The sequence below is a fragment of the Macaca nemestrina genome, chromosome 20, assembly GCF_043159975.1.
Source record: "Macaca nemestrina isolate mMacNem1 chromosome 20, mMacNem.hap1, whole genome shotgun sequence".
In the NCBI taxonomy this organism is placed as follows: domain Eukaryota; kingdom Metazoa; phylum Chordata; class Mammalia; order Primates; family Cercopithecidae; genus Macaca; species Macaca nemestrina.
The window spans coordinates 57,052,567-57,080,453 of NC_092144.1; the positions used below are offsets into that span (position 1 = coordinate 57,052,567).

Genomic DNA, 27,887 nt, shown 5'->3' on the forward strand with positions numbered 1-27,887 from the left:
CCAGGCACTGCTGCCCCAGGTCTTCCCCTTGGACTTAATCCGGTTCCCTCGTGGGCCCTACTATCTGCATTTCTGTCTGCCCTCTCACAGAGCCTGCTGCACCCCGGGATGCCCCTCGGCTGGCCTTCTGACCCTTCCGTGCCCCAGTTCATTCCCCTGATCCCCTCGGACTTGGCTGCACCGTGCTTGCCTCTTCCCCTTCTCAGCTCTTGTTACCGTTTGCCATTCAGACCCTTTCCTCTCTTCCATACCTTTCTGCCTCTTAGCTCTGCCCCTTGCCCGACCTCAGATCTTGCTGCGCTCCCCTCACCTGCTTGCTTCTGACTCTGCCTTCCCGGGAAGCAGCCTCCTCCCGCTTCTCTGACTCTGCAGGTCTCCCATTTCTGCTGTTCACTCAACTGATCTCTCCCTAACTCAGACTGCCTTCAGTTTCAGCCCCAGTGTTCTCTTGGAGGTTTCCTGTTTCCCCCACCTCCTTTTTGGTACTTCTCTGAGCTACTGCATGCATTTGCTACTCCTTTCTTTGGCCTGTATCTCCTTCAGTTCTCTGCCTAAAGACTGCTTCCTGTCCCCTTTGCTCCAACTCCTCTCCTCCCCGTTTTAGCCCTTAGACATGCCCTTTAACGTCACTATACCTCTGATACCTCCCGGGCTGGTCACCCATCCCCTTCCCGTTGTGCATCTCACAGACCTGCCCCTAGATCCATTTTGTACCTGCACTTTCTCCTCGTTTTTTTCAATTCTGCCCCATCCTCTATTTAGTGTTTCCCTCCCCAGCTCGGCTGTTTCGGAGCTGTCCACTTGCCCGCATGTTTTTAGACCGGTTTTTAACTTCTGTATTGCCGTCCGCGCTTGGAGCGGTCCTTTAACACTGGGGTTCTTGTCACTGTGTCCCCTCTCTGTTCCCTCCCGAGTCTTAAGTTTTCCACATGACATTCTCTTCCCCCCACCATTTTGATTCAGCCTTCACCCTTCACTCTGCTTTATTTGCCCACCCTCCACTGCCCTGCCTCTTGTCTTCTTTTGGAGTTCTCACTCCCTCCAATTGTGACATTAAGATGTCTTCTTAATCATTCTTTCCTATGTATCCCCCCCACCTTCCTCTTGGAGCTGCCTCAGTGCTGTGATAGATTCTCACTCCCCTTACTCACCTTTGATATCCCTCTCCCAATTCTGTTCGTCTTGGACTTGTTTCCTTCCTCACCTTTTTTTTTTTTCCCTTTCCCCTTGTATCTTGGCAGGCTCCTCTTCCCATTTAGTTCCTATCAGACCTGCTCATCGCAGCTCACCACCCGTGGCCCACCCATTCCCCATTGAGCACTTCCCCTTTCAGGCATGTCTTTCTCTGTTTTCCATCCCTCTGCTGCAGAGGCAAAGGGGCTGGATTGGGCCTTAGGCTCTCAGGCTCTGAGACTGCAGATTCTCTCTCTGCACCCTACCCCTGAGGGTTCTATCCCCAGGGATCCTGAGAGATCTGGGTAAATAGGTGGGAGTTGGTTGATTGTTACTGCTCTGTGGAGTCTGGGAGTGTCTCCCCCATTTCTCCCACTTCCACTAGGTTAGTAGTGTGGAGGGAGGTAGATCTCTTTCCGTTGCCCCATTTTCTTTTCTCTGCTGTTTGCTCTCCCCCTTCCGATCTCTGGGCTCTGCAGCTTTGTGTCCTTTGGAAAAGGGGATTGCAGCTGCTCACAGATCTTTATTCTCTTTCTCACTTTCCCTCTTTCCTTCTCTGAGCGGTTGCATACAGTACCCTGTCTCCTATTCCACCTCTAAGCCAGCACCCCTAGGAGTGTGCTTTTTTTTCCCCCAGCTGACAAGTCATTTTGTTTTACCTCTAGCTGGGGAAATGCCAGTTCTCAGATTCTCCCGATCCCACTGGGGGTTATGGCCACACTTGGACCTAGGGAAGCTACAGTCTTGCCTTCCCTAATGGCCTCTGGTTTGCAGTGTGACCTTGGGGGAGGGGATGGGGAAGGTGGGCTTATTATTTCTTTTTCACCTCTGCTCCAGGGAAGGCTCCAGCTTCCTGGTCTTCAAAATGGTGAAGGCTTGGGTTTGGAAAGCACTTTGCGGTTGTTTGTTGAAAGAGAGAGTGCCAAGTGTCACTCAGATTTCTGCCCTCTGGTATTGCAGGCTCTCCCTGCCACAGGAGCTGAGTGCCTCTGGGCAGATCCATGCTAGATTCTGGGGCTCATTGGTGTACAAGGGGTGTGTGGGTGGGCGCTGACATTCCTTAAGCTTTTTGAGTGACCTGATTTGGTAGAGTTAGAAAAGGGTGCCAGGAACTGGTGGATGTGATTGGATTTTTAGTCTTATTATCTGAGAAATGCGTCTTAGCTACCATTCCTGAGCGATTTTCTTTAATGACTATATGGTTGGGCGGCGGGGCGGATTTAGGAAGTTCATTCAGGGGTAAAGGTGGTTTTTACAGAAAATCTATCCAACCATTTTCCTTCCTTAACTTGGGAAAGGGGATCTTTTGCATGTTCTAGGTTTATTTATTTTATTTCTTAAGTAAATCAAAAGCCTGATTTTTTTTTTCCCTGCTGTGGCCTAGGGCAATTGTATATTAAAGTAGCCATCCAACTGTGAAGGAGCATTTACTGGAAGGACTTTCTTAACTGAGCTATGATCAAACTTTGTTTATTTTAGTACTTATTTAGAAATAATTCTGTGTGGACATATTTGAAATAAAAAACATTCACTGTCATCTACAGAGTTGGACCATTCATTCATCAAATATTAGGGCATTTGTATATGAGACAGTGAAGAGGGCTGATAGTAGATCTGTATGGCTCCTTGAACTTTTTAAAATTTTCTGACAGAATCTGGTAATTTTAATGATCTATGTATGGCATGGGTTTTCACCATTATTGACTTAAAGATTTTTTGATTCATTTCTGTTGGTGAATTTTTAGCCTTGTATATCATGATTAATTTCCTGAATTTATGTTAGAGTTTGTGTTACCCATGTTAGTATCAATGGTTGTTTTGTTTTTTATTCTTAATATAGAAGTGACAGATAATTAAGAATAAAAACAACTGTGTATGCAGTACTGCTTAAATGTGTGTCCCAGAGTTTTAATATCATTGGCAGCATAAAAAGGTCCTGCATGCCAAAAGCCTAAGTTTACATAATAGGGAGAGAGGAAACACAGAATAAAGAGCTGATTTTTCCACCTACACTGCTAACCGATGTTCTTAAAGACTGTCAGATTTCTCTGAGGCCAGCAGAGGCCCCAACTCCAGCATTGACATTTGCTTTCATGATGGAATTGGGTGCTACAGAAATGTGAGGTGGTAGCCTTGGCCTTCTGGCACAGTTAATATGCCATTTGGAGTCGGGGGGCTGGAGCAGGAGATGGCGGTAGGCAACTGCTTTCGACGTAGTAACATGTTTTCAAGGGCTCTTGCCCTGCCTAGGAAATCTTTGCAAAGACTTTTAAAAACTAATCTGATCAAAGTTCCTCGTTTAAGTCATCATCTTGTTTTCAACTAACCTTTTTTTGGCCATCCCCCCCGCCTTTTACCTGCCCCCCATTTTCCTTGGCATGGTGAAGGTTGACGCATTTAGGACGGTGACAAATCAGAAAATACTCATTCTTCTTGATCCAGAAGAGAAGAAGTTGAAAGAAGTTGTCGGTGTGCAGATTCATGGGCAGATCCATGGACCTTGATGGTGACTTTTGGCAAAGAACACAGCCTGGGAGGGGTGGGGGCTGCACAGGTGACAGTAAACCATAGCCTGATAAATGTTTGGTGAGTCTGCATGTGAGGAGGTGAGGCATCAGGTCAATATAGTTGGAGATTGAAAAGGTTGGAGTGGCTGTTGGTCTCCGTCTAGTCTGGTCTGCTTCCCATCTTTGGTCCACTGTGGTCTCCTGAGAGGTGTTAGGCTGCTTGCAGGGTCTTCCTGTGATCTGCTATAACTATTGTCAGTCACCACCTGGCAGTCTAAACAATGTCTTAATTTACACAGTCATCGTGACTTTTTTTTTTTTTTTTTTGAGACGGAGTTTCACTCTTGTTGCCCAGGCTGGAGTGCAGTGGCGCAATCTCAGCTCCCCACAACCTCCGCCTCCCGGGTTCAAGCGATTCTCCTGCCTCAGCTTCTGAAGTAGCTGGGATTACAGGCATGCGCCACCACGCCAGGTTAATTTTTGTATTTTTAGTAGAGATGGGGTTTCATCATGTTGGCCAGGCTGGTCTTGAACTCCTGACTTCAAGTGATCCACCTGCCTCGGCCTCCCAAAGTGCTGGGATTACAGGCATGAGCCACCACGCCTGACCTGTTTTTCCCTTTTTTAAAAAAATCTTCTGTTATTCATCACGGCACTATCCATGATGTCCAGTTGGTAAGATTTCTTTTTCACAATCTATAAAATGGCTAAAATTGAGATTCTTTGCATGAAGAGAGAAGGTGACTAGCAGAAATACCTCCTTTGACGCCTTGCGTTCATTGGAACTCAGTGTGAAAGTCAGTGCCTGGTCTAGCCTCCTCATTTACAGATGGAGGAATGGAAGGCTGGCATAACGCATTGTGACAGGCTTCCTGCCACAGCAGAAAAGTACTGGACTTATATAACGGCGGGGACCTGCCTTCTGATCTAGGCCTTGTCCTAATTAGTTGGGACCTTGAACAAATTGCTTTACCTCTCTGGGCTTCACCTTCCTAGTCTGAAGCCTGGTGTGCTGTCCAGGTCTGATTGTAGATTCTTGTTGTCCTGGGTCACGTACCAAGTTAGAGCTGGGGCTTAGGACTAAGCTCCTGTTGCTGCTCTTTGATTCCTCCCTCACCTGCCAATCCCCAACTGCCTGTCATCAAGTCCTATAACCTGGAGTTTGTGTAGGGGGCTCTTTCCCTGGGAGACGCAGTAAAATGAGCTGGATTACCCTTGTATACTTTTTCAGATATAAAATAAACACTGCCTGTTTTTCAACCGTTCACATGGAAATTACTTTATAATTTAGGGGGATGGGATTATCCAGATTATATTAGCTACATAACTGAAACCATATATCTCTTTTAAAAACAATATGGAATTTTTCAAGCTGAGTCATTGTTGACCTAGGCTCTCAAACAGCAATGGTCTGAATAGCACTTGTATTCCTGGCATTAAGAAATGCAAACAAATAATTCATGTTCATCTTCCCGAAAGTTTCTTTCTATTTAACTTTTGATCCAATGCTTTATCAGGCTTCATCTATGAAGAATTCTTGAAGATAACTTTTGGCACCTGTCAATCTAATTTTCATTTATTTGCTTTTCTGATATTGAGAAATGCCATTAAGTTGATATAATAGCAGAGAACCAGATACTTTCAGCCATGAAGTATCATTACAGGAAAGTAATATTTATTTTAGTTGAAAATAGCCAGACTTGCCTATCTCTCTCATTTTCCTTTATTGAAACAAACATTTTCTTTTTATGCACTTTGCAGCAGTTGTGACTGTTGTATTATAGATCTGTAGGTATTTCCTGCCTCTTTTGCTCTCTTAATATCTCTGCATTCTTACTTGGATGATGTCCTCGTCCTGGCCACTGTAGTAAATTGGTAATTGAATTTGAACAATTGAGAGGCAGCTTCCTATGATGTAAAGAATGTTAAAGAAACCTGGATTCTAGCCCTAGCCCTGCCATTTACTAGCCGTGTAACTAGCCAAATCATTTTCAATTCTGTGGACTACAGTTCCTTCATTTGAAAAATGAGGGGATTATACTAGTTAGTTCCCATTCTGCCTTATGTTGTGGCTAATAATAGATTGTCATCTCTCTCTAGATAGATAGTAAACTCCTGAGGATGAGGAGCCTCTTACATTATCTTTGATTTCCCACCACACCTAGCAGAATACTTTGTACTTGGTAGGCCCCCATTGCATCCATGTTGATAGAAGATAAAACAGGTGCTAGAGTCTTTTTTTTTTTTTTTAGATGTTTATACCAACTGTAATGGCCATTTGCAGACTTTAAATGCTTAGAGGGCCTGCTGTCCTGGTCAGCTTTTTTTTTTTTCTTTCTTTCTTTTTTTCTTTTTTGAGACGGACTCTTGCTCTATCGCCCAGTCTGGAGTGCAGTGGCGAGATCTCGGCTCACTGCAACCTCCGCCTCCTGAATTCCAGCTATTCTCATGCCTCAACCTCCCGAGTGGCTGGGATTACAGGCACACGCCAACCATGCCCATCTAATTTTTATATTTTTAGTAGAGACGGGGTTTTGCCACGTTGGCCAGCCTGGTCTCGAACTCCTGACCTCAGGTGAGCCACCCGCCTTGGCATCCCAAAGTGCTGGGATGACAGACGTGAGCCACCGCGCCTGGCCCTGGCCCAGGATACTTTAATCTGCATACTTGCTGTATTATACATTTCTTGATCATGGTGACACAGTTAATAAGTAGTAAGGCAGTGTTAAGAATCCACATCTGTCTGATTTCAAAATTTGTGTTTATTTTATTAGGCTACGTTGCCTCTCTGGGCGTATAATAATTAGCATAGTTCATCACCTTAAGGAATTTATAGTCAGTTGTAAACAATTAACCATATAGGGTGAAGAGAAGTAAATGTTGAATAGACTATTCTGATTAGTATCTGGCTTCTTGGGACATAATCCTGTATTAATGGTCTTGAAGACTTTCATATTCAGAGATTTGAGCACACAGTAGGTTCTGTATCACAGCATTTTGAAAAGAGTCTACACCACAAGTACCAGCTTGCCTTTTTAGCCAGCATATTTGGAAAAGTTGAGCATTTTATTTCTGACCTGGATTCAAACACAGGTGTAACAAAACTGTAAGTAAACTAGTCTAACAGGAAGAAGGTAGAGATGTTTGGTCATGTAATAACTCCTTAAATCTACATTTTTTTCAGCAAGTAGAAAAGTATTTGGGTAGCTACAAATTGAAATATTTTCTTTAGGTAGGCAACTAAAAATATATGCATAGAATATATGCAACTACAATTTGTCAATTTACAATTAAAAATAAAAAAAGAAACATACAGATAGAAATACATCTTTCCTCTTGAGTTATTTATGTGGAGCTCACTATGATACTCTTTTTTTTTTTCTTTTTCTCGCGACGTAGTCTTCCTCTGTCACTCAGGCTGGAGCACAGTGGTGCAATCTCAGCTCACTGCAACCTTCACATCCCAGGTTCAAGTGATTGTCCTGCTTCAGCCTCACGAGTAGCTGGGATTACAGGCGCTTACCACCATGCCTGGCTAGTTTTTTGTATTTTTAGTAGAGATGGGGTTTCACCATGTTGGCCAGGCTGGTCTTAAACTCCTGACCTCAGGTGATCCTTATGCTTCGGCCTCCCAAAGTGCTGGGATTACAGGCCTGAGCCTCCCCATAGGGCCATAATACTTTATTTTTATTTATTTATTTTTTTTGAGACAGAGTCTTGCTCTGTCGCCCAGGCTGGGGTGCAGTGGCCGGATCTCAGCTCACTGCAAGCTCCGCCTCCCGGGTTTAGACCATTCTCCTGCCTCAGCCTCCCGAGTAGCTGGGACTACAGGCGCCCGCCACCTCGCCCGGCTAGTTTTTTTTGTATTTTTTAGTAGAGACGGGGTTTCATCGTGTTAGCCAGGATGGTCTCGATCTCCTGACCTCGTGATCCGCCCGTCTCGGCCTCCCAAAGTGCTGGGATTACAGGCTTGAGCCACCGCGCCCGGCCCATAATACTTTATTTAGTAACTTTTTGCATCTAATAAAATGTTAGTCTAAAAGTATGCTGGTTAGTTACAGCTAATAGCCTCCTGAGGTGTATATATATAGTTGGCCAGGCGTGGTGGCTCACGCCTATAATCCCAGCACTTTGGGAGGCCAAGGTGGGCAGATCACCTAAACACCTAGCCCCCAGAGGTAAAGGCTGCAATGAGCCATGATCGCGCCACTCCAGTCCTGCCTGGGTGATGAAGTGAGACTTTGTCTCAAAAAAATATATATATATATATATGTGTGTGTGTGTGTATGTGTGTGTATATGTATTTGCATTGTGTGTTTGTGTATGTATATAGTTGCATTGTACTTTTTCCTCATTTTCATTTAAAAGAAAGGTCAAAACTGTGGCTTTATCTTTTGCAGCCTGCACTACTTAGGAATGAGACAAAGGAAAATGATTACCATTAATTGCCATGGGCAATTAAAAAGAGTTCTTTGTTCAGTAACAAATTGATTGTGTACAAATGAAAGTCAGCACTGCGTTAATACAAGATTATTAGATTCTTGAAATCTGCACTTCTGGTAGAGTAGCTTTCACTTCAAGGGAATTATTTCACTGGGAATAGCTTACCTAAATGATTGGTGATAAAATGTATCACTAGATCTTTATTTTTCAGAAATGCCTATTAACGTTGTAGGTAGAGGCTGGTGGATATGCTGCTTTTATAGTAACCTTTTTAATGGCCTGAAATCACTGTGTATGTTTTTTAATGCTGCCAGTGTATAAGAAATTTCTTCCTCTGATTGCTCAGTCATTTGAGGAATGTAGATAAAGCCTTTGATAAATGAGGAAAAAGAGAAGACTCCTGACTGCTGTGGAGTGGGTCGTGGCTGTTGGCATGTACCTAGTAGTAGCCACTCAACCACAAAGGCTTAAAAAATGGCAGCCTTAGCTAAAGTTGTTATGATTTGATGTTATGTATATACAAGGTGTATATATTTTCTTGTGTACAAATCCCCTTTTAAGTTTTTTCTTAAAAAATTAAAGTATAATCTACATGTAGAAAAGTAAATAAATCTTAAGTGTCCATTTCTGAATATTTTGCATGTTGTACAAGCCCCTTTTTCCTATGATGGGGCATGATTCTCTTTTCTACATAGTTCTTACTGAGCTGGAAATTATTTGAGAGTCTAGTCTATATAAGGCACTTCAATTATTACTTTAATATACAAATGTGAACATGTAGGATGTTTCTAACTTTACCTATCTGGGCTGGGTCAAATACCTGATAAAGAATGGGATAACGGTGATTTCATTGTATAAATTATCACAAGTGTGAAAGCATTCCTTTAACAGATGTTTTCTACTCGTGTTGTAATTCCAGATTATTTTGGTCTCTGTTTGCAGAAATCAAAAGAAAAGAGATAGTGGTCGATGCTGATGAGAGTGAAATGGAACTGATATTGAAATTACTATCAGGCCTGCAAACTAGTGTGAACTTTCAGGAAAGTAGTTTAGCAATGTTTTATTTGTTTGTTTTTTGAGATGGAGTCTTGCTGTGTCACCCAGGCTAGAGTGCAGTGGCATGATCTCGGCTCACTGCGAGCTCTGCCTCCCGGGTTCAAGCAATTCTCCTGCCTCAGCCTCCCCATTAACTGGGATTACAAGTGCGTGCCACCATGCCTGGCTAATTTTTGTACTTTTAGTAGAGATGGGGTTTTGCCATGTTGGCCAGGCTGGTCTTGAACTCCTGACCTCATGTGATCTACCTGCCTCGGCCTCCCCAAGTGCTGGGATTACAGGCGTGAGCCACCACACTCGGCCTGTTTTTCTTGTTGTTGTTGTTTGTTTTTTGTTTTTTTTTCCAAGAGAGAGTTTTGCTCTGTTGCTCAGGCTGGAGTGCAGTGGCGTAATCTTGGCTCACTGCAACCTCCGCCTCCCGGGTTCAAGGGATTCTCTTGCCTCAGCCTCCCAAGTAGCTGGGATTACAGGCACCCACCACCATGCCTAGCTAATTTTTGTGATATATTTATATGTGTGTGTATATATATATATTTTTGTTGTTGTTGTTGTTGTTGTTTTGAGTAGGTACGAGGTTTCACCATGTTGGCCAGGGTGTTCTCGAATTCCTGACCTCAAGTGATCTGCTCACCTCGGCCTCCCAGAGTGCTGGGATAACAGGCGTGAGCTACCATGCCCATCCAGCAATGTTTTAAGAAACATACAATCCTTGATCTACTTATAAGAATCTATAGGGCCGGGTGCGGTGGCTCATGCCTGTAATCCCAGCACTTGGGGAGGCCTAAGTGGGCGGATCTCTTGAGGTCAGGAGTTCGAGACCAGCCTGGCCAACATGGTGAAACCCCATCTCTACTGAAAATACAAAAAATTAGCCGGGCATGGTGGCGGGTGCCTGTAATCTCAGCTATTCGGGAGGCTGAGGTAGGAGAATTGCTTGAACCTGGAAGACAGAGGTTGCGTTGAGTGGAGATTACGCCATGGCACTCCAGCGTGGGTGACAGAGTGAGACTCTGTCTCACAGAAAAAAAAAAAAAAGAATCTATAGGGACCGAGAAATAGAGATGTGAATCAAGATTGTATACAAAAGAAATGTTAACTATGTTAACTATATGGATGTTTATAAATTAACAAAAAAAAATCTAAATGTTTTAACCTTAGGGGAATGGTTTGCTTTATGGAAAGGTTATGGAGTCATTAAAAAAGTATGTTTTTGAGAATATTTGACATGGGAAAGTGCACACAAAATAAAATTAAATGTGGGAAAAAATAGGATATAGAACTATAAACAGCATGAGTCCAGTTATTTTAAAATATATATACGAAAAAGTGGAAGAAATATGCTGAAGTATTACTAGTTAACTCTGTGTTGTAGGATTATGGGTGATTAAAACTTTTTTTTGAATTTTCCCAAGCTTTCCACAATGATTTTACTATTTCTGATTCAGGGAAAACAAGATTAAACAAGTTTTTTTTTTGTAGTGTGGTTGTCTTGTGTTTGGCTTTTCTTATAAACATATGAAGGAAAAATTGAGCCAAAAAGCAATAAATTAGCCATGGTAAGATCTGTTGGACTCTTTAGTATCTTCGAAGGTAAGACATTCACCCTTTCTTAGAGAATAATCAAATTAATTACTAATAATATTACCAAATAATAACAGTGACCTGTTTATTACATACCAGAAGACTACGAAACTTTATCTTATATTCTCCTCACAATAACCCTCTGGGGTAGGTGGTATTCTCACCTTCTAGATGAGGAACCGAGGTTCCAGAGAGGGGACTTGCCCAAGGCCACATGGCTAGTAGGTCCCCAAAGCAGTCTGGCCCAGAGTCTCTGCTCCCTACTGCCTTCTCTGGCCAACTTTACAGTTTCCAGAATGCTTTTTTTACACACTTTCCAGAAAGTCTGGAAAGGACTTTACACCTTCCAGAATGGTTTCGCCCAGTGTGATCTCAGCCCAGAGATGAAGATAATTCAAATCTACTCCATGGTGGATAGAGCTGAACCCTTGGTTATCTTTAAACAAGGTTCTCTTCTAATCCCCGAAGTGTGCTTGTTTTAAGAGAAAGGAGCAGGGCCAGGCGCAATGGCTCACGCCTATAATCCCGGCACTTTGGGAGGCCAAGGTGGGCGGATCACGAGGTCAGGAGATCGAGACCATCCCCGATCGATAATACGATGAAACCCCCTCTCTACTAAAAGTATTTTCGTGAAAATATGAAAAAATTGGCTGGGCATGGTGGCAGGCGCCTTTAGTCCCAGCTACTCGGGAGGCTGAGGCAGGAGAATGGCGTGAACCCGGGAGGCGGAGCTTGCAGTGAGCGGAGATCGCCACTGCACTCCAGCCTGGGTGACAGAGCGAGACTCCATCTCAAAAAAAAGCAGGCTGGGCACGGTGGCTCACACCTGTAATCCTAGCACTTTGGGGGGCCGAGGTGGGCGGATCATTTGAGGAGTTCAAAACTGCCCTAGCCAACATGGTAAAACCCCATCTCTACTAAAAATACAAAAAAAAATTTAGCCAGGCTTGGTGGCGGGCACCTGTAATCCTGCTACTTGGGAGGCTGAGGCAGGAGAATTGCTTGAACCCAGGAGGTGGAGGTTGCAGTGAGCTGAGATCGTGCCACTGCACTCCAGCCTGGCTGACAGAGTGAGACTCCATCTCAAAAAAAAAAAAAAAGTCATTGGTCAAAGTCGGAAATGGCTATAAAATTAGTTATGTGTTCCCTTTTATGCGCCAAAAACATTTTAATAGGCTGGCGTGCAATGGCACAATCTTGGCTCATTGTAACCTCCACCTCCCGGGTACACGTGATTCTCTGGCCTCAGCCTCCTGAGTAGCTGGGATTACAGGCATGCACCACCACGCTGGGCTGATTTTGTATTTTTAGTAGAGACGGAGTTTTTCCATGTTCATGAGGCTGGTCTCAAACTCCTGACCTCAGGTGATCCGCCCGCTTCAGCCTCCCAAGTGCTGGGATTACAGGCGTGAGCCACCTTGCCCGGCTAAGCTAAGCTATTAAAATTTTTTTTCCCAGAGTCCTATTTTGAAGTCCTGTCTTTAATTAATTTTATTTAAATAATTTAGCAAAAGTATTAAACAGAAGAGGGAACAAACTAGTTCTTTGTAGTTCAGAGGATAGAGGTAGAGATATGGGTATCTACAAGGTTTACAGTGCACAAAACATGCCTCCTCCTCTCTCGGAGAATTTATATGCCGTTTATAAAACAAAAGCAATTCTTCCCTTACAGGTAACACAAGGAACACCCTGTTTCTTTAGCAGAATGTAAAAAATTTAGAAGGCCAGTGGCCTGATTATTTTTCCTTGATCTTATCTTAAAGAATTATGTGTGACTAAGCATTTCAATGCAAGAATGCATTGACTAGGAAGACCGATTTCATCTTATTATGAGAAAGAACTTTTTTTTTTTTTTTTTGAGACGGAGTCTCGCTCTGTCACCCAGGCTGGAGTGCAGTGGCTGGATCTCAGCTCACTGCAAGCTCCGCCTGCTGGGTTTTATGCCATTCTCCTGCCTCAGCCTCCCGAGTAGCTGGGACTACAGGCGCCCGCCACCTCGCCCAGCTAGTTTTTTGTATTTTTTTTTTTAGTAGAGACGGGGTTTCACCATGTTAGCCAGGATGGTCTCGATCTCCTGACCTCGTGATCCGCCTGTCTCGGCCTCCCAAAGTGCTGAGATTACAGGCTTGAGGCACCGCGCCTGGCCGAGAAAGAACTTTTAAAAAAAGTGATCCAAGCTCGTGTTTTATGTTTTGTCTTTTTTTTTTTGAGTCGGAGTCTTGCTCTGTTGCCCCGGCTGGAGTGCAATGATGCGATCTTTGGCTTACTGCAACCTCCGCCTCCTGGGTTCCAGCAATTCTCCTGCCTCAGCCTCCTGAGTAGCTGGGATTATAGGCGCACGCCACCACACCCGGCCAATTTTTGCATTTTTAGTAGAGATGGGGTTTCACCATGTTGGTCAGGCTGGTCTCGAACTCCTGACCTCTTGATCCACCTGCCTGGGCCTCTCAAAGTGCTGGAATTCCAGGCATGAGCCACTGCGCCCAGTCTTGTTTTGTCTTAAATAAACAATAATTTTAAAGTTTACCCCATTTGGTTTTATTGTCGTTTTTATTTAACAAGACGTCTACACATATATCTATTAAATGTTTATTTACTGATCATTCTTTCTGTTGTTGGGGAGAGTAACAGATCTTCAAGGAGGTTGGTGTTCAGGCATCAGGAAGAAATTGCAAAATAAAGCATTTTGGATGCTCTGTGAGATTTTTGTCTTTTGTTCCTCCATTTGTTCTGTGACATCACCTAGAACATGACCTGACAGGTCAGTAGGAGCTCAGTCTTCGTTGAATAAAGGTATGAGTTTCTGAATGAGAGAACCCTGGAATAGATGAAGTTTGTCGCCTTTCAGTCTTCAGATTCTTGTGATTCCTCAAGCCAGGTAGAGGAAAGAAACTTACCTATTGTTAGTTTTCATTTGCATCTCACCAACTTTGTGACTTAGGACAAGTCATTTATTCTTATTCTGAGTTCTCTTGTCTATAAAATGGGCTTAAATACCTATTTTGCTTGCCACGGTCTTTTTATTTTTATTTTTTGAGAACTAAATGCCGAGAGTAAACATAACGCTGAAGTTGGTAACCTTTGATTTTGCTGGAAGAATGAAAGAGAGCAATTAGGTAATTAAAATGTTCAGGTAAGTGAGCATGTGAGAGTGCTGCAAAGACGGCATAATGAAATTTTGGATCAGTGGAGCAGCACATGCTATTGATTTGTTATCTCGGTCTTTGTACAACTTGTAATTTGCCCCCAGGTAGCAGATAGTTTGAAGGTCTTATCAGAAAGTGTCTCATACACCTAAATGTTAACACCAGGTCATAGGCCAAATAGCAGTTGTCCACATTTGTTGAGGCCTCCGTTACTCTTTTTCTCATCATGACACATGGCTTAGGTTTGAGTCCCAGTCCCACCTCTTACCTGCTCTGCACCCTCCGACAAGGCCCCTTAAACTCTTGGTGCCTTAGGCACGTCATCTATTAAAAAGGAGAATATGGTAGTGCTTACTCATAGGGTAACTGTGCTAGTTAATATGCTTACTATATGTCATTATTAGTGCTGCCCTACCTGGACCTGGCTTTTTTTTTTTTTTAATTTTTTTTTTTGAGACAGGATCTCACCCATGCTCCATGGAGTACAGTGGCATTATCACACCTTACTGCAGCCTTACCTCACAGGCTCAATCATCTTGCTTCAGCCTCTGAGTAGCTGGGACAACAGGTGTATGCATGCCATCAAGCCCAGCTAATTTTTTTTAAATTTGTTGTTGTTGTTGTTGTTTTCTTTTGAGATGGAGTCTCACTCTGTTGCCCAGGCTGGAGTATAGTGGCGCAATCTTGGCTCACTGCAACCTCTGCCTCCCGGTTTAAGTGATTCTCCTGCCTCAGCCTCCCATGTAGCTGGGACTACAGGCACCCACCACCACACCTGGCTAATGTTTGTATTTTTGCTAGAGACGGGGTTTCACCATATTGGCCAGGCTGGTCTGGAACTCCTGACCATGATTCTCCCGCCTCAGCCTCCCAGAGTGCTAGGATTACAAGTGTGAGCCTCCGTGCCCAGCCTAAATGTTTTTATTTTTCACAGAGGCATGGACTTGCTGTGTTGCCCAGGCTGGTCTTGAACTCTAGACTCAAGCCTCCGTTTTCAGCCTCCCAAAGTGCTGGGATTACAGGTGTGAGCACTTGGCCGGACTTGGCTTTAAGAGACCAGCTAAAGAATATAGTGGTAGGAAAATAAATATAGGCATAACTCAGAGATAGTGTGGGATTAGGTCCAGACTACTGCAATAAAGCATATATGGCAATAAAGCCAGTCACATATTTTTTGGTTTCCCAGTGCATATAAAAGTTATATTCTGGTCAAGCGCAGTGGCTCATGCCTGTAATCCCAGCACTTTGGGAGGCAGAAGTAAGTGGATCACCTGAGGTCAGGAGTTTGAGACCAGCCTGACCAACATGGAGGAACTCCATTTCTACTAAACATACAAAATTAGCCAGGCATGGTGGCGTGCGCCTGTAATCCCAGCCACTCAGGAGGCTGAGGCAGGAGAATCACTTGAAACCAGGAGGCAGAGGTTGCGGTGAGCCAAGATCATGCCATTGCACTCCAGCCTGGGCAACGAGCAAAACTCTGTCTCAAAAAAAAAAAAAGTTATGTTTTGGCCAGGTGCGGTGGGTCATGCCCATAATCCCAGCACTTTGGGAGGCGGAGGTGAGTTGATAACCTAAGGTCAGGAGTTCGAGACCAGCCTGGCCAAAGTGTTGAAACCCCGCCTCTACTAAAAATACAAAAATTAGCCAGGCATAGTGGTGGGCACCTGTAATCCCAGCTACTTGGGAGCCTGAGGCAGGAGAATTGCTTGAACCTGGGGGGCGGAGGTTGCAGTGAGCCGTGATCGTGCCATTGTGCTCCAGCCTGGACGACAAGAGCAAGACTGTCTCAAAAAGTAATAAAAAAATTAAGAAATTAAAGTTATCTTTACGCTATACTGTAGTCTAAGTGTGCAGTAACATTATGTCTTTAAAAAGGTATATAAATTTTAAAATACCTTTTTAAAAAATTTAAATATTTTATCAATTAATTTTTTTGTGTTGGGGGCGGACAGAATTTCGCTCTTGTTGCCCAGGCTGGAGTTTAGTGGCGTGATCTCAGCTCATTGCAACCTCTGCCTCTCGGGTTCAGGCAATTCTCCTGCCTCAGCCTCCCAAGTAGCTGGGATTACAGGCGCCTGCCACCATGCCTGGCTAATTTTTTGAATTTTTAGTAAAGATGGAGTTTCATCATGTTGGCCAAGCTGGTCTCGAATTCCTGACCTCAGGTGATCTACCCGCCTTGGCCTCCCAAAGTGCTGGGATTACAGGCGTGAGCCACCGTTCCCGGCTTAAATTTTTTTATTTTTTATGTTTTTTTTTTTGAGACAGAGTCATCTTTTGTTATCCAGGCTAGAGAGTGCAGTGGTGCTCACTGCAGCCTCCACTTCCCAGATTTAAGCAATTCTCTCAGCATCCTGAGTAGCTGGAACTACAAATGCGCACCACCACACCTGGCTAAATTTTTTGTAGTTTTAGTAAAAACGGGGTTTCTGCATATTGACCAGGCTGGTCTCAACTCCTGGCCTCAAGTGATCCATCCATCTCGGCTTCCCAAAGTGCTGGGATTACAGGTATCAGCCATCACGCCTGGCCTAATATTTATTTTATTTTTTTGAGACAGACTCTCACTCTGTCACCCAGTTTGACATGCAGTGGTGCAGTCTTTTTTTTTTTTTTTTTTTTTTTTTTGAGACAGAGTCTTGCTCTGTCACCCAGGCTGGAGTGCAGTGGCCGGATCTCAGCTCACTGCAAGCTCCGCCTCCCGGGTTTAGACCATTCTCCTGCCTCAGCCTCCCGAGTAGCTGGGACTACAGGCGCCCGCCACCTCGCCCGGCTAGTTTTTTTTGTATTTTTTAGTAGAGACGGGGTTTCACCGTGTTAGCCAGGATGGTCTCGATCTCCTGACCTTGTGATCCGCCCGTCTCGGCCTCCCAAAGTGCTGGGATTACAGGCTTGAGCCACCGCGCCCGGCCAAGTGGTGCAGTCTTGGCTCACTGCAACATCTGCCTCTCGGGTTCAAGCAATTCTTGTGCCTCAGCCTCTGGAGTAGCTGGGTCTAGAGATGCGCACACCACCATGCTTGGCTAATGTTTGTATTTTTCGTAGACATGGGGTTTCGCCATGTTGGCCAGGGTGATCTCAAACTCCTAGCCTCAAGTGATCTGCCCACCTCGGCCTCCCCAAGTGCTGGGTTGATAGGCAGGAGCCACGGTGCCCAGCTCCCCCAACTTCTTTTGTTGTTGTTGTTGTTGTTGTTGTTGTTGTTTTTGAGATATCTCATTCTGTTGCCCAGCCTGGAGTGCAGTGGTGTGGTCACAGCTCACTGCAGCCTCAACCTCCTGGGCTCAAGTGATTCCTTGGCCTCAGCCTCCTGTAAAAATACGTTATTGCTTAAAAAATGCTAGTGATCATCTGAGCCTTTGGTGAGTCATAACCTTTTTGCTAGTGGAGGGTCCTGCCTTGATGCTGATGGCTTCTGACTCATCAGGGTGGTGGTTACTGAAGGTTGGGCTGGCTGTGGCAGTTTGTTAAAATAAGGCAACAGTGAAGTTTGCCACATTCATTGAGTCTTCCTTTCATGAAAGATTTCTTTGATAGCATTTTATCCACAGTAGATATTCTTTCAAAATTAGAGTCAATCTTCTGAAACCCTGTTGCTACTTTATCAGCTAAGCTATGTAATACTCTGAATCCTTGGTGTCATTTTTACAGTGTTCACAGCATCCTCACCAGGAGTAGATTCCATCTTAAAAAATTGCCGGGCGGGCCAGGCATGGTGGTTCATGCCAGTAATCCCAGCTCTTTGGAAGACTGAGGTGACCTCATCTGAGGTCAGGAGTTGGAGACCAGCCTGGCCAACATGGAGAAACCCTGTCTCTACTAAAAATACAAAAATGGCCAGGTGCGGTGGCTCACACCTGTAATCCCAGCACTTTGGGAGGCCAAGACAGGCTGATCACGAGTTAAGGAGATAGAGACCTTCCTGGCTAACATGGTGAAACCCTGTCTCTACTAAAAATACAAAAATTAGCCAGGTGTGATGGCACGTACCTGTAATCCCAGGTACTCAGGAGGCTGAGGCAGAAGAATCAGTTGAACCCAGGAGGAAGAGGTTGCAGTAAGCCGAGATCATGCCACTGCACTCCAGCCTGGACAACAGAGTGAGACTCCATCTCAAAATAAATACATAAATAAAAATACAAAAATTAGCCATGCATGATGGTGAGCACCTGTAGTCCCAGCTACTCAGGAGGCTGAGGCAGGAGAATCGCTTGAACCCAGGAGGCGGAGGTTGCAATAAGCTGAGATTGCACTATTGCACTCCAGCCTGGGTGGCCGAACTAGACTCCGTCTCAAAAATCATCATCATCATCATCATCATCATCATCATCATCGCTGGGCGCAGTGGCCAACCCCCAGCACTTTGGGAGGCCGAGGCGGACGGATCACTTGAGGCCAGGAGTTAGGGACCAGCCTGACCAACATGGTAAAACTCCATCTCTACTAATATGCAAATTAGCCAGGCACGGTGGTATATGCCTGTAATCCCAGCTACTTGGGAGGCTGAGGCATGAGAATTGCTTGAAACCTGGAGGCGGAGGTTGCAGTGAGCTGAGATTGCGCCACTTCACTCCAGTCTGGGCGATGGGGCAAGACACTGTCTCAAAAAAAAAAAAAAAAAAAAAATTTACTTTCTTTGCTCACCAATAAGAAGCAATTCCTGGCTGGGCGTGTGGCTCACGCCTGTAATCCCAGCGCTTTGGGAGGCTGAGGCGGGCGGGTCACCTGAGGTCAGGAGTTTGAGACCAGCATGGCTAACATGGAAACCCCCTGTCTACTAAAAATACAAAATTAGCCAAGCATGGTGGTGCACGCCTGTAATCCCAGCTACTCGGGAGGCTGAAGCAGGAGAATCACTTGAACCCAGGAGGCAGAAGTTGCAGTGAACTGAGATCGCGCCATTGTACTCCAGCCTGGGCAACAAGAGTGAAACTCCATCTCAAAAAAAAGTAATTTCTCCTCTATTCAGATTTTATTATGAGATTGCAACAATTCTGTCACATCTTCAAACTCCATTTCTAATTGTAGTTCACTTTCTACCACATCTGTGGTGACTTCATTCAATGAAGTCTTGAACTTCTCAAAGCTGTCTGTGAGGGTTAGAATCAACTTCTTCCCAATTCCTGTTCATGTTGATATTGTGACCTCTCTCATGACTCACGAATCTTCTTTTTATTTTTATATTTTTTTAAGAGATGAGGTCTTGCTCTGTCACCCAGGGTGGAATGCAGTGGTGTGATCATAGCTTACTGCAACTTTGAACTTCTGGGCTCAAGGGATCCTGTCTCAGCCTACCGAGTACCTGAGACTACAGGCATATGCTGCCATGCTGGACTAATTTTTTTTTTTTTTTAAAGATGGGGTCTTGCTACATTGCCTAGGTTGGACTTGAACTCCTGGCCTGAAGGAATCCTCCTGCCTCAGCCTCTCAAATGGATGTTCCTTTTTTTTTTTTTTTTTTTTTTTTTTTGAGATGGAGTCTCACTCTGTCACTTGGGCTGGAGTGCAGTGGCGCGATCTCAGCTCACCACAATCTCTGCCTCCCGGGTCCAAGCAGTTCTCTGGCCTCAGCCTCCCAAGTAGCTGGGATTACAGGTGCATGCCACCATGCCCGGCTAATTTTTGTATTTTGAGTGGTGATGGGGTTTCACCATGTTGGCCAGGGCTGGTCTTGAACTCCTGACCTCGTGATCCACCCACCCCGGCCTCCCAAAGTGCTGGGATTACAGGCATGAGCCACCGTGCCTGGCTCAAGTGGATGTTCTTAATGGGATCATGGGATCTAGAATGGTGAATCCTTTTCAGAAGGTGGACTTTACCCAGATCCATCAAAGGAATGACTATGGCAGTGTTGCCTTATGAAATGTGTTTCTTAGGTAATAAGACTTTGAAGTCTGAATTACTCCTGGATCCATGGGCTGCAGAAAGGATATTGTGTTAGCAGGCAAGAAAACAACATTAGTCTTGTACATCTCCATCAGAGCTTTTGGATGACTGGGTGCCTTGTCAATGAGCAGTAATATTTTGAGAAGAATCTTTTTTTGCAAGCAGTAGGTCTCAATGGTGGGCTTAAAATATTCAGTAAACTGTGCTGTAAACAGATGTACTGTCATCCAAGCCTTGTTCCATTTATAGAGCACAGGTAGAATACAGTTAGCATGATTCCTAAGGCCTGTAGGATTTTCCGAATAGTAAATAAGCATTGACTTCAATTTAAAAAGTTACTAGCTACATTTGTCCCTAACAAGGGTCAGCCTGTCCTTTGAAGCTTTGAAGCCAGCCATTGACTTCCCTCTAGCTCTAGAAGTCCTAGATGGCATCTTTTTCCAACATAAGGCTGTTTTGTCTACAGTAGCCACCTTCATCAAGGTGAGCTAGGTCTTCTAGATGACTTGCTGCAGCTTCTCCATCAGCACTTGCTGCTTCATCTTGCACATTTATGTTATGGAGGTGGCTACTTTCCTTAAACCTTGTTAACCAGTCTGCCAGCTTCCAACTTCTCTTCTGCAGCTTCCTCATCTCTCAACCCTATTGGATTGAAGAGAGTTAGGACCTTGCTCTGGATTAGGTTTTGGTTTAAGGAAATGTTGTGGCTGGTTTGATCTTCTGTCTAGACCACTCAAACAAACTTCATTTTTCTTTCCTGTTTTTTTTTTTTTTTTTTTTTGAGACAAGGTTTCACTGTGTCACCCAGGCTGGAATGCAGTGGCATTATTATGGCTCACTGCAGCCTCAACCTCCCAGCCTCAAGCAGTCCTCCCACCTCAACCCCCCAGGTTGCTGGGATTGCAGGCATGTGGCGCCATCCCTGGCTAATTTTTATTTTATTTTTTGTAGAGACAGTATCGGCCTATGTTGACCACACTGGTCTTGAATACCTGGCCTCAAGCAGTTGTCCCGCCTTGGCCTCCCAAAGCACTAGGTTTACAGGCATGAGCCACTACACCCTGTCAAACTTTCTCCGTATCAGCAATAGGCTGTTTCACTTTATTTTATTTATTTATTTTTAAATTTTACTTTAAGTTCTGGGATACATCTGCAGAATGTGCAGATTTGTTACATAGGTATACATGTGCCATGGTGGTTTGCTGCACCTATCAACCTGTCATCTAGGTTTTAAGCCCCACGTGCATTAGGTATTTGTCCTAATGCTCTCCCTTTCCTTGCTCCCCACTTCCCGACAGGCCTGATGTTCCCCTCCCTGTGTCCATGTGTTCTTATTGTTCAACTCCCACTTATGAATGAGAACATGCGGTGTTTGGTTTTCTGTTGCTGCGTTAGTTTGCTGAATGATGGCTTCCAGCTCCATCCATGTCCCCCCTGCAAAGGACATGAACTCATTCTTTTTTATGGCTGCAGGCTGTTTCACTTTCTTATTACTCATGTGTTCACTAGAGTAGCACTTTTAATTTCTTTTTTTTTTTGAGATGGAGTCTGGCTCTGTTGCCCAGGCTGGAGTGCAGTGGCCGGATCTCAGCTCACTGCAAGCTCCGCCTCCCGGGTTTATGCCGTTCTCTTGCCTCAGCCTCCAGAGTAGCTGGGACTACAGGCGCCCTCCACCTTGCCCGGCTAGTTTTTTTTTTTTGTATTTTTTAGTAGAGACGGGGTTTCACCATGTTAGCCAGGATGGTCTCGATCTCCTGACCTTGTGATCCGCCCGCCTCGGCCTCCCAAAGTGCTGGGACTACAGGCTTGAGCCACCGCGCCCGGCCAGCACTTTTAATTTCTTTCAAGAACTTTACCTTTGCATTGACAACATGGCTGTTTGGTACAAGAGGCCCAGCTTTCAGCCCCTCTTGGCTTTTGACATGTCTTCCTCACTAGGCTCAATCATTTCTAGCTTTTGATTGAAAGCGAGGGACATGTGACTCCTCCTTTCAGTTGAGCACTTAGAGGCCATTGTGGGATTATTAATTGGCCTAATTTCTTTTTTTTTTTAAAGAGTCTCACTCTGTTGCCCAGGCTGGAGTACAGTGGCACGGTCTTGGCTCACTGCAACCTCGCCTCCCAGGTTCAAGTGATCTTCCTGCCTTAGCCCCACTAGTAGCTGAGATTACAGGCATGCGCCACCATGCCCGGCTAATTTTTTTTTTTTTTTTTTTTTTTAGTAGAGACAGAGTTTCACCGTGTTGGCCAGGCTGGTCTCGAACTCCTGACCTCAGGTGATCCACCCGCCCTTGGCCTCCCAAAGTGCTGGGATTACAGGCATGAGCCACCATGGCCGGGCAATTGGCCTAATTTCAACATGCTTGTGTCTCAGAGAACAGAGACAGAGATGAGGAGCAGTTAGAACACATGCAACATTTTTTCAACTCGCTGTCTTATATTGGTGCAGTTTATGGTGCCCCAAATCAATTGCAATATTAACAGCAAACATCACTACTCACAGATGACCATAACAGAATAATAATGGAAAAGTTTGAAATATTGCAAGAATTACCAAAATGTGACATCGAGACAGTAAGTGAGCATATGCTATGGAAAAATAGTGCTGATAGACTTGCTCAAGGCAGGGTTGCCAATGACCTTCAATTAAAAACACACACACACACACACACATAGTATCTGAAGCGCAGTAAAAGGAATGGCAATAAAACGTCTTATGCCGGTCAGATGCGTTGGCTAGTACTTTGGGAGGCCATGGTGGGTGGATTGCCTAAGCTCAGGAGTTCGAGACCAGCCTGGGCAATATGGTGAAACCCCATCTCTACTAAAATACAAAAAATTAGGCATGGTGGCGCATTCCTGTAATCTTACCTACTTGGGAGGCTGAGGCGGGAAAATCTCTTAAACCTGAGAGACACAGGTTGCAGTGAGCCGAGATTGCGCCAGTGCACTCCAGCCGGGGTGACAGAGTAAGACTCCATCTCAAAAAAACATAGTATGCCTCTACGAGTTTACTAGTTTTTAGTTTTGCCAAGGAGAGCATTTAAAAAAGAAAAATTATTCCCACCATTGTTTCATAAAAAGTAGGATCTAGGCTGGGCATGGTAGCTCACACCTGTAATCCCAACACTTTTGAAAGCCGAGTCAGGAGGATTGCTTGAGCCCAGGAGTTGGAGGCTGCAGTAAGCAATGATTGTGCCAGCTACACTCCAGCCTGGGCAACAACAACAACAACAACAAAGGATCTAACTTCAGAATAAAAGATATCCCTTCCCGAGGAAACTAGCTGCCTTATAGGGACATATGTAGGTATATGCTTATAATTCTCATTTTAAAGATAAACTGAGGAAAACTGCCACAGGCATTTATTCTGTTATGGTCATCTGTGAGTAGTGATGTTTGCTGTTAATATTGCAATTGATTTGGGGCACCATAAACTGCACCAATATAAGGCGGCGAGTTGAAAACATGATGTATGTGTTCTAACTGCTCCTCATCTCTGCCACAGGCCAGCTATTTAACTTTTTGGGGCCTTAGTTTTCTCATCTATAAAATAATGATAATATTTTTTTTTTTCTTTTGAGATAGGGTCTCTTGCCCAGACTGGAGTGCAGTGGCATGCTCACAGCTCACTGCAGTCTCAACCTCCCGGACTCAGATGATCCATCTCAGTGTCCCTTGTAGCTAGGACTACAGGCATGTGCCTCCATGTCTGGCTAACTTTTGTATTTTTTTTGTAGAGATGGAGTTTTGCCACGTTGCCCCAGCTGGTCTTGAACTCCTGGGCTCAAGCAATCCCCCCGCCTAGGCCTCCCAAAGTACTAAGATTACAGGTTTAAGGGCTAGAGTGCAGTGGCATGATCATGGCTTGCTACAGCCTCGACTTTCTGGGCTCACATGATCCTCCTGCCTCAGTTGAGACTACAGGTGTGCACCCACCGTGCCTGGCTACTTTTTAAAATTTTTAGTAGAGATGAGATCTTGCTATGTTGCCCAGGCCGCTCTCAAACTCCTGGCCTCAAGTGATCCTCCTGCCTTGACCTCCCAACATGTTGGGATTATAGGCTTGAGCCACTGTGCCTAGCCCATGGGTCTGTATCTAAATCCTAAAGCTTGCAGAAGTTCTTTCAGTTGTCCTCATGGCTTTGGACATTATCAATAATAATTCCTAGGACATGATTGGAAGATGTTTCAGCTTAGGTTGGATTGGACTTTTCAAAAGCGCCCCTTCTTATAGTCAGCACAACATCTCATTCCCCTGTGAGCTCACCCTTAGGGAAATCATTTTACTTTTGGACAAGTGAGACTAGATCCTCAGAGATAGTTTGTGACTCTTGCAATAATAATAGCAAATATTTCCTTAATCTTTTCTATATGCCAGGCACTGTTTTAGGTAGTTTACGTGTATTAACTCAGGGAATCCACATAATGATCCAATGAAGTCGGTGCTATCCTTGTACCCATTACTCAGAATAGGAAACTAAGGCCATACGTGCTAGGTGAGGTAAACGAAGGATTCAGATGAAGCAAAATAATAAACTACCTCCCACTTAGAAAGTACTAGTCTGGGTTTGTGTGCTCTCTCTTCTTCTCACCTCCCTCTTCTCTCTCTGGCCCTACTTGTTTTTATTAATGTGGGGTTAATGCCTGTGATTTCACATACTAACCTTGATCATTGGGAAATGTTTCTCTCACTGGAAGGTATTTGGATGGGCATAGTACATTCTTTGGTTTGTCCTCTTGATCTCTAGTTTAGCTTACTTGTTAAAGATTTCCAGAATGATCTAGCAGTTATTTCCAGTTCTATTTTCCCCTCCACCTTTTTAGTGAGGTCCTAATTGGATTTTTTTAATCTTAAGTTTTTTAATTTTTACCTTTTTAGAGATGAGTTATCGCTGTGTTGCCCAGGCTGGGCTCTAACTCCCAGGCTCAAGCAATCCTCCCACCTCAGGCTCCTGAGTTACTGCTGAGGTGGCTACTGCACCCAGCTGTAAATAGATTTTTATAATGTGATTTTTTCATTTTAGGGTATTTTTATCTAAGCTTATCTTAAAGTACAATCAAAGCCTGTCACCCATTTCATTTCTCTAATGCCTCCTTCTGACTTCAGGGAAGAGCCTTGGAGATTGGGTATTGCATGATGCTGTAGGGAGGCCAGTGGTGTATGTTGTTGTCCTCCATCCTGGAGTACTTGCCTTAATGCTGCTCATTTCAAATGCCTCCTCTCTGTTTCCAAGGTTGAATTAGCATCAGGTCTTCCTTTACATCAGCCTCGTCTAATAGAACTTTCTGCGTTGTTCATTGTGGTAACCACCAGTCACGTGTTGCTACTTGAAATGTAGCTAGTGGGGCTGAGAAACTAAATTTAAAATTTTTATTTAATTATTTATTAGTTTAACTTTAAATGGCCGAAGTAGTGCAGATATAAACTATGCTCCCTAAGGGAGGTTATTTTTTTTCTTTTCTTTTTTTCCTACTTCTAACTCTGACATAGGGCTGTGCTCTTTATATATTTGTTGAATGCTTTCACTAGCTGAAATACAAGGAAAGTTAAAGTATTCCTTAAAGTCTTCCTCCCAGGGATAACCATTGTTAGTAGTTGTATTTTTTAATTGTAGAATAAATTGCCAGTTTGTATTAGCATTACAGTGATTTCTGCACAGGATTCACCCTTGATTCTAGAAATCGGGCTTTACTCAAGGTTGTTGTAGATTTGGGAGTTTTAGGAGATGGAGGAGGCTTAGAACGTAGGTTATAAATGTAACAGAAAGAAGTATGACTAATACTGGTAAAGTGTCTTTATAATGATTGTTGCGATACGATTGAATTTCTATCCTAATGCTTAAAGAGTCCTTAGTGAAAATGTGGGAAAGGGGATGAATCACTGTTTTCTTCCTTCCCAAATCCCAGATGATTTTGCTAGAATTTTAAGGATGGATTGAGCATTCAGGTGATTTTGTCTTGACTTTTTCTTGGGGTGGTTGGGATCTTTAAAGAGAGAGAGATTAAAGAGGACTTACTACTAGCAAAACTGAAAAAGCAGAAACATGTCTGCTTGGTACCTTCTATTCGGTACTGAAAGGATATATTTACCTTCTCAGTGAGTTGGTGAAGTTGGGGGATGGGCAAGCATACATGGAAACTGATGAAAATGATAAAACCGTGGTGCTCTGAAGTAAAGAAAGGGATTTTTAAAAACCTCTGAATTTAAGTGGAATATGGGATCTTGGATTGGATCCTGGTACAGAAAAGGCAATAAATGGAAAAACTGGTAAAATCTAAAAGTCTGTAGTTTAGTTTTTTGTGCTAATTTCTTAGTTTTGACAAATACATCATGGTTATGTGAACATTAGGGGAAGCTGGGTGAAGGGTATGTGAGGACTCTGTAACATCTGCAACTTTTCTGTATATCTAAAATTATTCCAAAGTAAGAAGTTAAAATAGAAGCTGTGACTAGCAAGAGCTTCCAAGGGCTGTGGCTTCACCAAGGGAGCATGTTTATAAGTAGGGCTTTTCTCTAAGGGCCTCTAGAAGTTCTGCCTATCTGCCTACTTCCCTCTTTCAACTCAGTGCTCTAACCATGTGGAATGACTAGCTCTTCCCAAAATCCATGCTTCTGGGCCATTTCATACACTTCTCATCAGAGGTATTCTCCTGCTAGCCCCTGCCCAACCGAACCAAAAGCAAAATACGTAAAGATCACCTAAAAAACAAAAACTGCAGCTTGACTAATTCCTTTTCATTCTTTAGGTCTCTGACTTAGATATTTTTTTTTCCAGGAAGCCTTCCCTGACCCTTCCCTGACCACAGAAGTCAGCCCCTTGCCTGAGTTTGCCTGCTGAGTGGACCCCCATTGTGGTGGTACTTAGTACTTTGCCTTCTTTTTTTTTTTTTTGAGACAGAGTTGTTCTGTCACTGAGGCTGGAGTGCAGTGGTGCCATCTCGGCTCACTGCAAGCTCCGCCTCCTGGGTTCATGCCATTCTCCTGCCTCAGCCTCCTGAGTAGCTGGGACTGCAGGAACCCACCATCACAGCCGGCTAAGTTTTTTGTATTTTTAGTAGAGACAGGGTTTCACCGTGTTAGCCAGGATAGTCTTGATATCCTGACCTTGTGGTCTGCCTGCCTCGGCCTCCCAAAGTACTGGGATTACAGTTGTGAGCCATCACGCCCGGCCTAGTACTTGCCTTCTAATGGTCTGTTTTCTTGACTCTATCTCCACCAATATCTTAAGTTCCTTGAAGGCAGGGGCTATGCTTTTCATCATTGTATCTCTAAACATGTAACTCAGGAAACTAGGCATTGATGTTGTTCAGGAAATGTTTATTGAAAAATATCTCTGGGAGGCCGAGGTGGGAAGATTGCCTGAGGCCAGGAGTTCGAGATCAACTTGGGCAACATAATGAGACTCCATCTCTAGAAAATTTAAAAAATTATCTGGGCATGGTGGCGCACACCTGTAGTTGCAGCCACTCAGGAGGTGGAGGTGGGAGGATCGACTGAGCCTGGAAGGTCGAAGCTGCAGTGAGCTATGATCGTGCCATTTCACTCCAGTCTGGGTGACAGAGCAAGACTCTGTCTCCAATCAATCAATTATATATATATATATATATATATGTATTTCATACACACACACCCCACAACAAGAAGGAAGGCTGCTGCTCACAACTTCTTAGGCTCCACTGGCAGCAGCTTCCCTCATGCCCTTGGGTAATGGTGGCTGTGGTTTGCTCTGTACCAGCATATATGCTGTAGATGGCCAAATCCCTGTCAGAGAGACAAACTCAGCACCATAAAGATGAGAAAGCACGTTTTGTAAGGCTTATTCTTCTATTTCAAGGTCCCAGGGGTCCAATTTAGGAAAAAGTTTTGTTTTTTAAAATCTGCCTAGTTATGTAGCATTATCTTTTCCTGGACTATGTGAATTTACAGCTCATTTTACCATAAAAGATAATGTGTAGGTTGTTTAAAAACTGTTCTTTGGCCGGGCGTGGTGGCTCATGCCTATAATCCCAGCACTTTGGGAGGCCCAGGCGGGCGGATCACTAGGCCAGGAGATCGCGACCATCCTGGCTAACAGAGTGAAACCCCGTC

The 27,887-nt window shown here is 44.2% G+C and overlaps 1 protein-coding gene across 2 annotated transcripts in view; it reads left to right on the top strand.

Moving 5' to 3' along the window:
* Nucleotides 1–27,887, top strand: part of LOC105478593 (Rho GTPase activating protein 35) — a 152,082-nt gene that overhangs the window by 855 nt on the left and 123,340 nt on the right. The gene's annotated exons all lie outside the window — the stretch shown is intronic.